Source organism: Muntiacus reevesi, chromosome 7, assembly GCF_963930625.1.
Source record: "Muntiacus reevesi chromosome 7, mMunRee1.1, whole genome shotgun sequence".
NCBI lineage: Eukaryota > Metazoa > Chordata > Mammalia > Artiodactyla > Cervidae > Muntiacus > Muntiacus reevesi.
In genome coordinates, this window is record NC_089255.1 from 85,328,308 (window position 1) to 85,343,130 (window position 14,823).

At 39.3% G+C, this 14,823-nt stretch overlaps 1 protein-coding gene and 1 pseudogene across 1 annotated transcript in view; one reads left to right on the top strand and one right to left on the bottom strand.

Moving 5' to 3' along the window:
* Positions 1 to 14,823, bottom strand: part of SPTLC2 (serine palmitoyltransferase long chain base subunit 2) — a 98,461-nt gene that overhangs the window by 27,548 nt on the left and 56,090 nt on the right. The gene's annotated exons all lie outside the window — the stretch shown is intronic.
* On the top strand, positions 2,037 to 4,322 carry LOC136172082 (small ubiquitin-related modifier 1-like; annotated as a pseudogene).

Here is a 14,823-nt window from a genome sequence, read left to right on the forward strand (position 1 = left end):
AACTATTAATAAGATCCTGTAAACCATGCAATGCAGCCAAAAAAAAAAAGGTAGTATTAAAAATTCCACATTTGGGATCCTTAATAGACTGACCCCCAAATTCCATATACTTATGCAGCAAGAGGACTGAAACAAAATATATAAAAAAGAATTTCAAAATCAGAACTTAAATCAGAACATGAAAACACATCTTATTTGTACAAATAAACATAAACTCCACATCCAGAGTTTTCCTTGTTAGTCTCCTACTTTCATTAATTAGAATCATATAACAAAGTTCCCAAATCAGTTTGTTCTTGGCTGTTACTGATGATCTACTTTCTAGCAAATTGACAAGGATATAAACATCATGCGTGGGACCAACTAAAAATCAATTAATGAGCAGAAACTAAAATACAAAGGTAACTGAATTTAATGTTGTAAAACTGTCAACATTCCAAGGAAATCAGAGTTCAGAATCCAAAGTTGGGTCTTCACTGCCAAGCCCAATATGGAGGGGGGAAAAGCTGACAAGCTTAGACAAGAGTTTATTCACTTATTTACTTCTACTGAAGCTGAGAAACATTAAAGGCAAATTTTAGTATTCAGGAAAAGGGGAGGGGAATGGTGGGAGGGAGAAAAAAGTTTTTAGTATTCAGAAGAGTGGATTAATTAACTGAGAATACTGTGCTGGCTAATTTTATGTGTCACTCTGACTGGGCTCCATGGGCCTCAGATGTTTAATCAAACATTCTGTTTGTGTCTGTGAGCGTGTTTTGAATGAGAGTAACATTTAAGTTGGCTGACTACCTTGTGTGTGGGGGCCACAATCAATCAGCTAAAAGCCTAAACAGGACAAAACAAGACCTGCCAGGCAGCCTGCCTGCTAAGGTGGGACGTTATTATTTTTCCTGTCTTCATACTTGAACTGAAGCACCAGTGCTGCCGGATCTTGAGACTGACGGCATTTGGCCTAAATCACCTGGGTCTCCAGCCTGCCTGCTGTAGAATGGACTCTTTCAGTCCCTGTAACTATGTGAGCCAATTCTTTCTCTCTCCGTTCCTCTTTCCCTCTACCCTCCCTATAAAAATACTGCACAGGAACAGTTCAGCAGATGTTTTATGATGATGACTGTGGCATGGATGTCTTAGAAAGCTTGGAATCTCTCCAAGAGACAACAATCTATTCACCTGACCAAGTTATTCCAGGTGCTGTGGGACTTAGAAGATACTTAATAGAATATTTTCTTGAGTAATGACCATACGTTTACTTAGAAGTTAAAAATAAATTCTAACTGCTGTTAGAGCCACCTATCTTCTATTCTCTTTTCTACTACGCTCCACTTACGGCTGCAATCCCCAGTTCTACCATTTGAAGTACAAGCATAGAACTGGAAAGAATACTAACCCATATAATTACTGTACTTCACTTAAAAGGTTTTTGTTATAAAGAAGAGATAAGAACCATGTCCCATATCAAATACTAAACTGACCAAGCGCTTCTTTTACCCTTTGTGTGTGTGTGTGTGTGTGTATACACACGTGCTCAATCATGTCCAACTCTTTGCAACCCCATGGACTGTAAGCCCGCCAGGCGCCTCTGTCCATGGGATTTCCCAGGCAAGAATACTGGAGTGGGTTTTCATTTCCTCCTCCATGGGATCCTTGCAACCCAGTGATTGAACCTGAGTCTCTTGTGTCTCCTGCATTGGCAAGAGGATTCTTTAGCACTTTTATCCTTTATCAGTTGCAAAAACAAACAGCTCTCTAGGTCTCTGGGAACAGAGCACCTGTCACTGAAGAGGTGTGGCTCAGACAAAAACTGAATGGTAAACATTACTCAAAGTTACATATAGCAGCAAATTATTTTAGAATAAAAAAATCTGGTAATCACGCTCTCTGTTTATCACTACAAGAGAAGGGCTTGCTAAATAATTAAAAACTGAACAAGCAGGAGGTGTAGTGAAGTCTCTTCAGTCCTGGTGCTGTGCTGTGGGGTACAGACATGAATCTGTAAACCCCAATGTGAAGTTCTGCCTACCCAAGGCCGCTGCTGTATGGAGTCTCCTGGGGAAGCCACCGTCACCAGGTCTGAACAGGAGGTAAAACCTTCAACTGAGGATTTCATGGGTAAGAAGGAAGGAGACTATGTTAAACTCAAGGTCACTGTACAGGAGAGCAGTGAGATTCACTTCCAAGTGAAAATGACGACATATTTCAAGAAACTCAAAAGAATCACACTGTCAAAAACAGGGAGCTCCCATGAATTCATTCAGATTTCTCTTGAAGGTCAGGAAATTGCTGATAATCACACTCCACAAGAACTGGGAATGGAGGAAGATGTGATTAAATTTTGTCAGGGACAAAGAGGATCAGTCAACAGTTTAGACTCTTGCTTTTTTTTCTTTTCCTTAATCCTTAAAAAACTTATTAAAAAAAAAAAAAGCTCTTTTGTAATGTGGTGTTCAAAACAGAATTGAAAACTGGCACCCCATCTCTTTAGAAAACCTTGTAATTTGGATTCTTGTGCCCATGATTCACTATCGTCTGTTTTCATTGTGCTGAATTTTGGTGACCCAACCTCAGCCCTCGTTATATCACTCTCTCTGTTTTAAAAATAACATGGGTGCACAAAGAGGCCACCTTTTCCAGGACTGTATATTTGCAGGCTTGTGATAAATAAGATCCATTAATGTGAGTGTTTGTAATGACTTTCTAGTTCTTAGGCATATGATCACTTCACTCCTGGACAAGGATTTTCAGTGGGAGATGGATGTTTTTCAGAGAACTGAACTATGAAAAATGACCTTTCCTTAGCTTAAAGCTAATTTTAAAATCTGAGGGTCAGGACCAAAAGAAGAGAAGTATCAGGTTGGAGTCATGGTGACAGAGATGGTGAGAACAATAACTAATTCCAAAGATGGCTTCACTGAAGAGAAAGTGTTTTAAGATGAAAGAAAAACCTTGTTAGAAGATCCCAGAAAAGTTCTAATAATCATTACCAGTTAAAGTTATTCATGTAGATGTGATTACAACGGAACACTGCTCTTTTTGCTACTTTTTGGCCTGGGATAGTGGTTTTAAATGGACACTGTCTGTATCAGCTTCATTAAAATAAACAAAATATTTGCTTAAAAAAAACTTGAATAAGTAAAGGTAAAAATGGGGGAGGAACCTTTTCTAAAAGTTGTAGCAAATATTTTGTACTTGTTAAAGTTTTGATAATTTTTGCTTAATCTATGAATCTTATAAATCCATAGAAACTTAAGTTGATTTTCATGTCAACAGAAATATATTGATAATCATCAAGGTTAAACCATGGAGGAACTTCTATTTTATGATAATATATATATTACATATATATATAATATATATATATTCATATTTAGATGATACCATAGTATGTGAATTGGGCAGAATAGGGATTCATTTTTAACCAAGTCAACAAGCTTTCTTTGTTGAAGAAGCAGCCTCTTCTTGACTCAACTTTCTTAATCACTAATGATCATTCTCTTTGATCAGCTCTAAAGTGGGCGGGGGAAGGGAAGCAGCAGACAACACTTTTCAGCTCTCATCACAGCACTTTCTAGATCAATGAATGATACACTTGTCACAAGGATCCAGACAAGATGCCTTGTGAAAAGTGGAATCGCATGTCCTCCTGGAAAAGAGAGCAAGAGGGACAAAAGAATGTCAGGAAACACAGCAAGTCAACTGACTTTTAAGGTCATTAGTTATTTAACTTCTACATGAACATCTGCAGAGATGTAGGTGAAAAATTAGCATCACTATATCTAAGAATATTTTAAAATACCAAAAGGGAATAGAGAAGGCAGTAGTAGTGAAAGAGAGAATAGCATAGGACCTAAAGAAAAACATCAATGAAGCTATTTCTAAAACCACACTATGCTGGAACTTAAATTAATCTGTTCATGTTTTTCACATGATCTGAGAGAAAAAAGGATGAAATATACTATTTAAAAATGTTACCTAAAACAAAAGTAAAAGAAATATTAGCCAAAAGGCAGGACAGACTGATTTTAATAATACTTAAACCCCAGTTAAAGGGCACTAGGAAATCTTCCCACTGGACTGTTAAGAGACCAAGGGAATAGAAAAATAAATATAGTGAACAGTCTTGTAAAATGGATATTTATAAGGGACTTTCAGGAATTCAGTAACTTTGGAACACTGAAGCAAAATGAGTTTTCCATGCTCTAGACGCAGCCCCTGTTTTGCTAGATTGTCGACAAATATCTGAGTGCTCAGCCTGGGTGACTGTCACATTAACGAATGTCAAAGCAGACGGCCTGCCTCTCCCTCGCCTAGGGACGCTGTTCTAAAGCAGGCCTTCAGCTCTTCCCCTCCCCATAAGAGAGCATGTGTATGTGTGTGTGCGCTCAGTCGTATCCAGTTCTTTGCGATCACATGCATCTAAATACCTGAATAGTGTTAATGACACTGTTTCTATTTCTTTTCTCGGGAACTAGAGGAGCTCTGTGAACACCAAGCACCGACGGTAAATTCCTTTCACGAGCATGGTTTATCACCCTCTCCCTAGCAGCAGCTTAATCCTTTAATCAACCAGTGTCAATGCCCCAAACTAGGATTTCCTGCGGACGGCCGCAGGAACAAGGACTGCCGCAGGGCTGCTGGGCGACAGGCAGCGCGGCCAAGGCCTGAAGTCGTTGATTCACTACAATCAAGAATTTAAAAGAATGGTTCCTAACGCGAAGCCAGAGACAGGAGGCCCTAAACAAAAGGAGGAAAAGAGGCCAAGTGCCTCAGAAATGAAGGAAAATTAAGGCGTTTTAAAGGGTGCCAGCCCATAACTAGGACAGAAAGGCTTAATCTGTCCAGACTGTCCTACTGTCCCCCTTTGGTACTGGAATGTATCATTCATGGCTACTTTTAGACAGAAACGAAGTGACGAGGAAACACGACTACTGTGGTCAAGCACTCACGGGCAGGTGAAGAGGGTCAGCAAATAAAGCGAGGCCTGGAATTAAACTAGAGTGTCAGAGGCATCTGCAAGTATGGAACATTTAGGAAAAAAAAGAGTATACAGTGGGCAAGGCTTTTGTAGGTTAGGTACAAAAGAATTTGAGATTCTGAATTAATACGCTATAAAAATATAAGTAGCATTAAAACAAAAGAATTCCAACCAGCCTGTAGAGGCCTGATCATAGGCCCCTGATCCCTTTGTTGTCTCTTTTCTCTCCCCTAACTGGTTCTAATTTCACCTTTACTGCTGATTCATTCAGCAAGGACCATCAGCTCTTTGGAAAGATGCATCAATGCATTCAATTCCAAACACAGTGAAGACAGACAATTTAGCATCAACACCAAACTCCTGTTCCACACGCCAGTATTTCTCTTATTTTTCTTTTTAAAGAAACAGATCCTCCTTGTCCTCTAATTTCCTTTCCTTTCTCCAGTTACCACCAATCAGAATAGTTGCTTTTGGTTCTCACTGATGTAAACAAGCTCAAGAAAAAAGAGAGAAAAAGACAACTTTCAAATCTCTTAAAAGTTAGTGTGCATCATTAACTTAGGTTTTCTTTAAAGTGCATTGTCTAGGGCCTTGTCCATCAAGACTCATGGTCTGATGGAGTGAACTCGAATCCTCGTTTTTTTCTGGGGTCTCTCATTGTTTTAATTAATTAATTAATTAATTTTTTGGTTGTGTTGGGTCTTCGTTTCTGCATGGGCTTTTCTCTAGTTGCAGTGAGTGAGGGCTTCTCATTGCTGTGGCTTTTCTTGTTGCAGAGCAAGGGCCCTAGACACTCGGTTTTCAGCAGTTGCGGCTTGCAGGCTCTAGAACAAGGGCTCAGTAGCTGTGGTGCACAGGCTTAGTTGCTCTGCGGCGTATGGTATCTTCCCAGACCAGAGATCAGACCGGTGTCCCCCACGTTAGCAGGCGGACTTTTATCCACTGTACCACCAGGGATGTCCTTGAATCCTCACTTTTAACAAACTCTACAGCAGTGGTGCCACACAACAGAATCCTTTGGGATGCTTTTAAATAACAACTTATAAGAGCCTCACCCCCAGATATTCACTAGGTCTGCAAAGGGGCCGTGGTAATTAGGTATTAGGCATTGTTACTAATTACTATTACTGTGTGTGAACAAGGTTAGAAACCACCACACTAAAACTTCAATGCACATGGTCCATGGACACAGTCTGCAACAGGGGCTGAAAAGAATACACCTTAATGAGGTCCTTCTGAAACTCATTCCACTGTCAAAGTAGATGGTAGGCAGCTACAAGTATTTAGATCATTTATTTTTTCCTAAACCATAGGCAACAATTAAAAAAAAAAAATCAATTCCTCTTCAAAAAGATCTCCAATCTTAAGGAAAGCCCTAAGGAGAATATCTTGGTTCTTAAATGAGAAGAGTCCATCTGTCTTGTCACTTATTTATACATAGTAAGTATTCCCATGGCAATAAACTATAATAAAGTTGATGAAAATCTAGGATAAAGTCTCCTGGACAAAGCCCTTAAAAACAATTCTGGGGGCAGGGGGGGGAAGAGCAATTCCAACCGTATTAAGGTTGAGAAAGTTATTCTTCTTCAACAAAGAGAACAGAGACAGTGATGAGAAGAAATGGTCATTCATCTCAGCTAAACAGTAACTGAACAAATCAAATCAGGAAAAATCTTTTAAATCAATTTTATTATGAAATGAAACTGAAGTAGTCCATCTACTTCAATCTTAATAATGATATGACTCACAGTACTTTAATTAAGAGTTTAATTCCCAGGCTTCCCTGGTGTCTCAGAGGTAAAGAATCTGCCTGCCAACACAGAGGACATGGGTTCGAGCCCCGATCCAGGAAGATCCCACAGGCCAAGGAGCAGTTGCCCGTGCGCCACAACAACGGAGCCTGGGAACCACAACTGCTGACCGTCTTGCCCTAGAGCCCAAGCTCCGCAACTAGAGAAGCCTCTGCAAGCAGCAGCCCATGCACCTCAAAGAAGAGTCGCCCCTGCTCACTGCAACTAGATAAAGCCCATGCAGCAATGAAGATCCAGCGTAGCCAAAAAGAAAAAATAAATCAATAAATAAAATTATTTTTTAAAAAATGCTAGTTCCCTTATATCATCTTACCACATCTTCTCCAAAATAGTTCAAGGCTCTTTTCCTGTCCAAGGGGAACATCTCCAAACTCCTTATTTATGCTGTGCATTAATAATAATATTCTACTAAATGAACAAGTCTACATTTGTTCAGAGATTAGCTTCCAGCCTGTTGCTGCCTGTGGACATCTTAATAGCCAGCTTCAAACAAACTCTGAAACAAGGAGAGACCACTCGTGTGGCAAGAAATGTTTATTAGTCCTTGGATTTGGAAAAAAGAAATGGGAGTGAAAGAAGAAATAGACAAACCATGGTACAGAGCTCCTGAGTATTCAGGATAGATTTCTGAAGCAAAGAGGGAGGTTAAAGGGGTTACTGATCCAGGGGGAGGAAAGAGGTAGTAGGCTTTCATTTGTAGCGGTGATTATAACTAAACTTAGTGTTTTGTTTTTTTTTTTTTTAATTTGCAGACCAGAAAAAAGAAAATCAAAAATAGGTTATAAAATAGTAGTCTATTTTATGGACAACTTGGATGAAATGGACAAATTCTTAGAAAAGTATAACTTTCCAAAACTGAACCAGGAAGAAATAGAAGATCTTAACAGAGTCATCACAAGCAAGGAAATCGAAACTGTAATCAGAAATCTTCCAGCAAACAAAAGCCCAGGACCAGATGGCTTCACAGCTGAATTCTACCAAAAATTTAGAGAAGAGCTAACACCTATCTTACTCAAACTCTTCCAGAAAATTGCAGAAGAAGGTAAACTTCCAAACTCATTCTATGAGGCCACCATCACCCTAATTCCAAAACCAGACAAAGATGCCACAAAAAAAGAAAACTACAGGCCAATATCACTGATGAACATAGATGCAAAAATCCTTAACAAAATTCTAGCAAACAGAATCCAACAACATATTAAAAAAATCATACACCATGACCAAGTGGGCTTTATCCCAGGAATGCAAGGATTCTTTAATATCCGCAAATCAATCAACGTAATACACCACATTAACAAATTGAAAGATAAAAACCATATGATTATCTCAATAGATGCAGAGAAAGCCTTTGACAAAATTCAGCACTCATTTATGATTAAAACTCTCCAGAAAGCAGGAATAGAAGGAACATACCTCAACATAATAAAAGCTATATATGACAAACCCACAGCAAGCATCACCCTCAATGGTGAAAAATTGAAAGCATTTCCTCTGAAATCAGGAACAAGACAAGGATGCCCACTCTCACCACTACTATTCAACATAGTGTTGGAAGTTTTGGCCACAGCAATCAGAGCAGAAAAAGACATAAAAGGAATCCAGATAGGAAAAGAAGAAGTGAAACTCTCGCTGTTTGCAGATGACATGATCCTCTACATAGAAAACCCTAAAGACTCTTCCAGAAAATTACTAGAGCTAATCAATGAATATAGTAAAGTTGCAGGATATAAAATTAACACACAGAAATCCCTTGCATTCCTATACACTAACAATGAAAAAACAGAAAGAGAAATTAAGGAAACAATACCATTCACCATTGCAACAAAAAGAATAAAATACTTAGGAGTATATCTACCTAAAGAAACAAAAGACCTATACATAGAAAACTATAAAACACTGATGAAAGAAATCAAAGAGGACACAAACAGATGGAGAAACATACCGTGTTCATGGATTGGAAGAATCAATATTGTCAAAATGGCTATTCTACCCAAAGCAATCTATAGATTCAATGCAATCCCTATCAAGCTACCAACGGTATTTTTCACAGAACTAGAACAAATAATTTCACAATTTGTATGGAAATACAAAAAACCTCGAATAGCCAAAGTAATCTTGAGAAAGAAGAAAGGAACTGGAGGAATCAACCTGCCTGACTTCAGACTCTACTACAAAGCCACAGTCATCAAGACAGTATGGTACTGGCACAAAGACAGAAATATAGATCAATGGAACAGAATAGAAAGCCCAGAGATAAATCCACGAACCTATGGACACCTCATCTTTGACAAAGGAGGCAAGGATATACAATGGAAAAAAGACAATCTCTTTAACAAGTGGTGCTGGGAAAACTGGTCAACCACTTGTAAAAGAATGAAACTAGAACACTTTCTAACACCATACACAAAAATAAACTCAAAATGGATTAAAGATCTAAATGTAAGACCAGAAACTATAAAACTCCTAGAGGAGAACATAGGCAAAACACTCTCCGACATAAATCACAGCAAGATCTTCTATGACCCACCTCCCAGAATATTGGAAATAAAAGCAAAAATAAACAAATGGGACCTAATGAAAATTAAAAGCTTTTGCACAACAAAGGAAACTATAAGTAAGGTGAAAAGACAGCCCTCAGATTGGGAGAAAATAATAACAAATGAGGAAACAGACAAAGGATTAATCTCAAAAATATACAAGCAACTCCTGAAGCTCAATTCCAGAAAAATAAACGACCCAATCAAAAAATGGGCCAAAGAACTAAACAGACATTTCTCCAAAGAAGACATACAGATGGCTAACAAACACATGAAAAGATGCTCAACATCACTCATCATCAGAGAAATGCAAATCAAAACCACAATGAGGTACCATTACACGCCAGTCAGGATGGCTGCTATCCAAAAGTCTACAAGCAATAAATGCTGGAGAGGGTGTGGAGAAAAGGGAACCCTCTTACACTGTTGGTGGGAATGCAAACTAGTACAGCCACTATGGAAAACAGTGTGGAGATTTCTTAAAAAACTGGAAATAGAACTGCCATATGACCCAGCAATACCACTTCTAGGCATACACACTGAGGAATCCAGATCTGAAAGAGACACGTGCACCCCAATGTTCATCGCAGCACTGTTTATAATAGCCAGGACATGGAAGCAACCCAGATGCCCATCAACAGATGAATGGATAAGGAAGCTGTGGTACATATACACCATGGAATATTACTCAGCCGTTAAAAAGAATTCATTTGAATCAGTTCTAATGAGATGGATGAAACTGGAGCCCATTATACAGAGTGAAGTAAGCCAGAAAGATAAAGAACATTACAGTATACTAACACATATATACGGAATTTAGATAGATGGTGGCGATAACCCTATATGCAAAACAGAAAAAGAGACACAGAAGTACAGAACAGACTTTTGAACTCTGGGGGATAACGTGAGGGTGGGATGTTTTGAAAGAACAGCATGTATACTATCTATGGTGAAACGGACCACCAGCCCAGGTGGGATACATGAGTCAGGTGCTCGGGCCTGGTGCACTGGGAGGACCCTGAGGAGTCGGGTGGGGAGGGAGGTGGGAGGGGGGTCGGGATGGGGAATACGTGTAACTATATGGCTGATTCATGTCAATGTATGACAAAACCCACTGAAATGTTGTAAAGTGATTGGCCTCCAACTAATAAAATAATATTTAAAAAAAAAAAAAAAAAAAAAAAAAAAAAAAAAAAAAAAATAAAATAGTAGTCTATTTTAATAAGATGTTAAATATCACTAAAGGAACTTCAGAAGTAGAAGTGGATAGAGTTCAGGAAAGCCACATTCTACTCAGATATTGAGAATACCTGTCGTATGTGTGAGCTCAAATTTCTCCACCTATAAAGTGGTTATGCTGCTTGCTAATTTCAGGAGGCTTAAGCTATGAGCTAAAAATGGCTTTTTGCAAGATAATAGCTTACTTTACAGAAGGAAAATTTTTCTTTGATTGCTGGTTATTTTTCTAAAGTAATATATTCCATAGGAAAAATCCACAGAGATAGATTAGTAAGAAATATAGAATCAGTAAGATCTTAATTTGCTTTAAATAGTTAGCTGGATTTAAGGAAGTTTATGAATTTTCTTTGGTGGGGTGGTGAAGGGGGAGAAGGAAGGAGGAAAACGAAGAAAGGGGGAAGGTGAACCAAGAGGAATTTATTTGTGGCTCTGAAACCAGTCCTTCTCAGAATCCTACCCCTACCACTAGACTATGAGCATTTTCAAAGGCGAGGATCATGTATTGTTCACTCTGCACCCCTCAACAGCACAGCCATCACAGGGTAGAAAGTAAATGCCTGAGAAACATTTGATAAATTAAGAATTAAATATTTCTTAACATTGTTCTAGGCAGTAGTTACAAGTAAAGGGATCTAGTCTAACTCTCAGTGTTAGATATACTGCTAAACTGTACTGTGGCCAAGAACAAAACTGGGTTCACTAGAAAACTTGACTTTTACTTAGATGAATCTAATAGTAAAATAAACAAATTACATAAAAGCAGATATGTAATAATAAAGAAAAAAAGTGGAACTCAAGCACTCCTAGCCTCAGAAAGCATAGGAATCAGAAAGAAAGGACCCAGGCTCAACCAAAGGAGAAGCCTGCCTGCCAAACATAACCAGTGGGTGTCGGAAGTTCTCTTTATGACCACTCCCTCCCCCTCAAGGACTGTTTTCTTTAATAGTACTGCTCCCTCAGTGTGGGGGCCCCCGGAAGGCTTTTTGTAAAAAAACTTTCTCAGTTCTAAATTAGTTTTGGACAGTTCCTGGGACTCTCATTCCTATAATAGACTTGTTAATAAGACCCTGATGCTGGGAAGGATTGGAGGCAGGAGGAAAAAGGGATGACAGAGGATGAGATGGCTGGATGGCATCACCGACTCGATGGACATTGGTTCCGGTAGACTCCGGAGAGTTGGTGATGGACAGGGAGGCCTGACGTGCTGCGATTCATGGGGTTGCAAAGAGTTGGACACGACTGAGTGATTGAACTGAACTGAACTGGGATTCTCAAGGTGATCGTTTAACACCTCATTAACAAGTCTATTATAGGAATTAATCCAAATGAGCCAAACCAAATTTTAATTAAACCTCAATCTGCCCAAGGGGCTCTCAGTTCCCCTCTGTACTAAGAAGTACAAAAAATACAGTTTCTACAAAGAAAGTTATTTCTGTCATATTACAGTCTATCAGTAAGATGCACCTAACTAGCTTATTCCATAATTTTGCCAGTCTGGCTTTAAAATTCAGCTATCCCTTGTGGTTCAGCTGGTAAAGAATCCGCCTGCAATGCGGGAGACCTGGGTTCGATCCCTGGATTGGGAAGATCCCCTGGAGAAGGGAAAGGCTACCCACAGCAGTATTCTGGCCTGGAGAATTCCAGGGACTGTATAGTCCATGGAGTAGCAAAGAGTTAGACATGACTGAGTGACTTCACTGTCACACAACGTACTTTAAGAACCTACCCATCCATTTTCTAATATTTCTGGATCATGTGTGTATTCATTTGTTCAGCAAGTTTATCAACAGGCTACTAGATTTCAGACACTAAGCTAGGTGCGACGCTTGTTATGGACTATGTCTCTGGACATCAAAACACATGAACGCACAGCTCTGGAAAATGGAAAAGCACAAATCTAGTTGCTTCGGCCAGACATTTTGCCTTGATTCATGAATAGATCTTACAGCTAAATTTCCATTACTGGATGTGGATTAGTGATGTGTGAAGTAAAATCTAGAATTTCAAATGTCTCGTGTAAGTTGTCAGAATTTCCTAGCTCTCATTTCTTTCCTACTCACCAGCCTGTTCTAACTTCACGTGTCCACTCAGAGTACACGCACAATTCCCAGCCACTGTTACCTTACTGTGGTTCCTAGGGAACACGGCTCTCAGGATTGACTCATCATTCTGGTCATACGGCCCTCTCTTCAAGAAAAGGACAGGGATTGGAGAGGAAATGAGGAAAAAACTGGGAGAAAGAAGAAAGGCATGCTCCCAATGTAGGGGAGGGAAAGGATCTCAACTTGCCCTGTGTGCTGCAGCTTTTCTGAAGGCTCGGCACTCCTGTCACCGAAGAATAACACATCGTTCCACAACAAAGATGAAAACATTTATCAATAATCAATCACAGACTACTCGTGTGCACGGTTAAGCCTTACTTTCAACTTTAAGCAGGATTTATTTCCATGGAAGTTATTAATGTACTCTGGAATCTAAAACAAAAAAGTTTTAATCATAAAAGTAACATATTCAATCTGGTAAAATAAAATTCACTCCTCCACCCAGCCACCTCACTCCCACTCCCAGCGAGAGGCTGCAGGTTCTGTTCCTGGCTTTCCTCGTGGCCAGTACAGAAATGCCGAACGTGTCCTTACCCCGCTGCCGCTTCTTCTGTCAATCTTGGATCTAGGTAAGGCATCTATCTGGACTCCTCCTTTCCATGTTTTGTCCACTAATCACCACTACTTTTTTATAATATTACTAATTTAAAAATTCTCATAATGGCTAGTTATCTTCATAAATTTAAAGACTATCTTCTTGGGGAGGGCAGGCTACACAGCTTGTGAGTTCGTTCCCCCCCCAGGGATGGGGCCAGGTCACAGGAGTGAAAGCACCAAGTCCCAAGTGCTGAGCCACCAGGGAATGCCCTGAAGACGATTTCTTAATTTCAAAATGCGTTGTTTGTAAATTTAAGGCAGTATCTACTGGTTTCACTAAGTACGGTAAAAAGAAACCGATACACTTGTATGCCCTGACCTTTACCCTCTTTCTGTGTCTCCTGCCTTCTGTCAGCTACGTTCATACTGTCAAGGTTCTTGGTGCTTCTGATTTATAACCATAGCTAAACTTCCCATGCTCTACCCATAACTGAACCCCGAGATGAGGCACTAATTAAAAGCACTAATACTTCACCACACTTGGTTAAACAAAAGAAAGTTTTCCAAGTGTCAAGGCTAAGTGTTTTCTCTTTTTCGACCCCCAACAACTCAACAATTTATTTTAGTTTTGATTTTAAGTTGAGAGAGTAGTTCAACATTTCACAGCTCACAGTATTATCATTATGAAACAACAATTTCAGATCCACTAATTCTGGTTTGGAGGGGAAAAAAAAGAGAAGAATCATATTAACCCAATACACAGTCAAAGAAGGAACAGAAACACTGTGTGAACATACGGTGCCATAAATCCTACCATCTGACACAGGTCATATCTTCGCTTGGAATAAAATAGATGCTAAAGGAAAACTGAAGTGTTTAATGGCAAGCAAGTATTTACATTTTGTCTAATTTGCTTTAGAGTCACCAATCTATAAGTCCTGTTTATAAGATACTTCTCTGTCCTAATTGATTCTTAATGTTCTTCCAATGATTACTAGTCTCCGTACCTCTATCATTAATGAGCTACAACACCAGTCAGTTATAATAGGACAAATGTTTCCTTCTCTGGCTCTGAAAACTAGCTTACAAATGGCTGCTTCTTGCTCAAGCTAACTGTATCATAAAAGCATGACAATCGATCCCACTAAGAGAAAAGCAGTGACAGCATCGCATCAAAGATTATATTCATATTAAAATATTAATTTCCCTAAGTCCTATAATTCTAAGAACAGTGGTCAGTATACATGAAGTTTCAAGAATAATCGTGTTTGAGTGAATGATCTATCCTGTCCTCTATTTAGGTGTCTAGATTTCATAAATTCTCAGAGTTTGAGAATACAAATAATGGGCGAAATCGTAAGTCATTAGGTCTTATGTTGCCTGTCTTCAAGGCACCAAAGTATTAATCATTTAATCATTCGCCAAGTGTGTACTGCATGCCTACTATGTGCAAAAGGAGAAGGGGGCAGCAGAGGATGAGAAGGTTAGATAGCATCACTGACTCAATGGACCTGAATCTGAGCAAACTCCTGGAGACAGTGAAGGACAGGGGACCCTGGCACACTGCAGTCCATGGACTTGCAAAGAGTTGGACATGACTTAGTGACTAAACAACAACTGTGTGC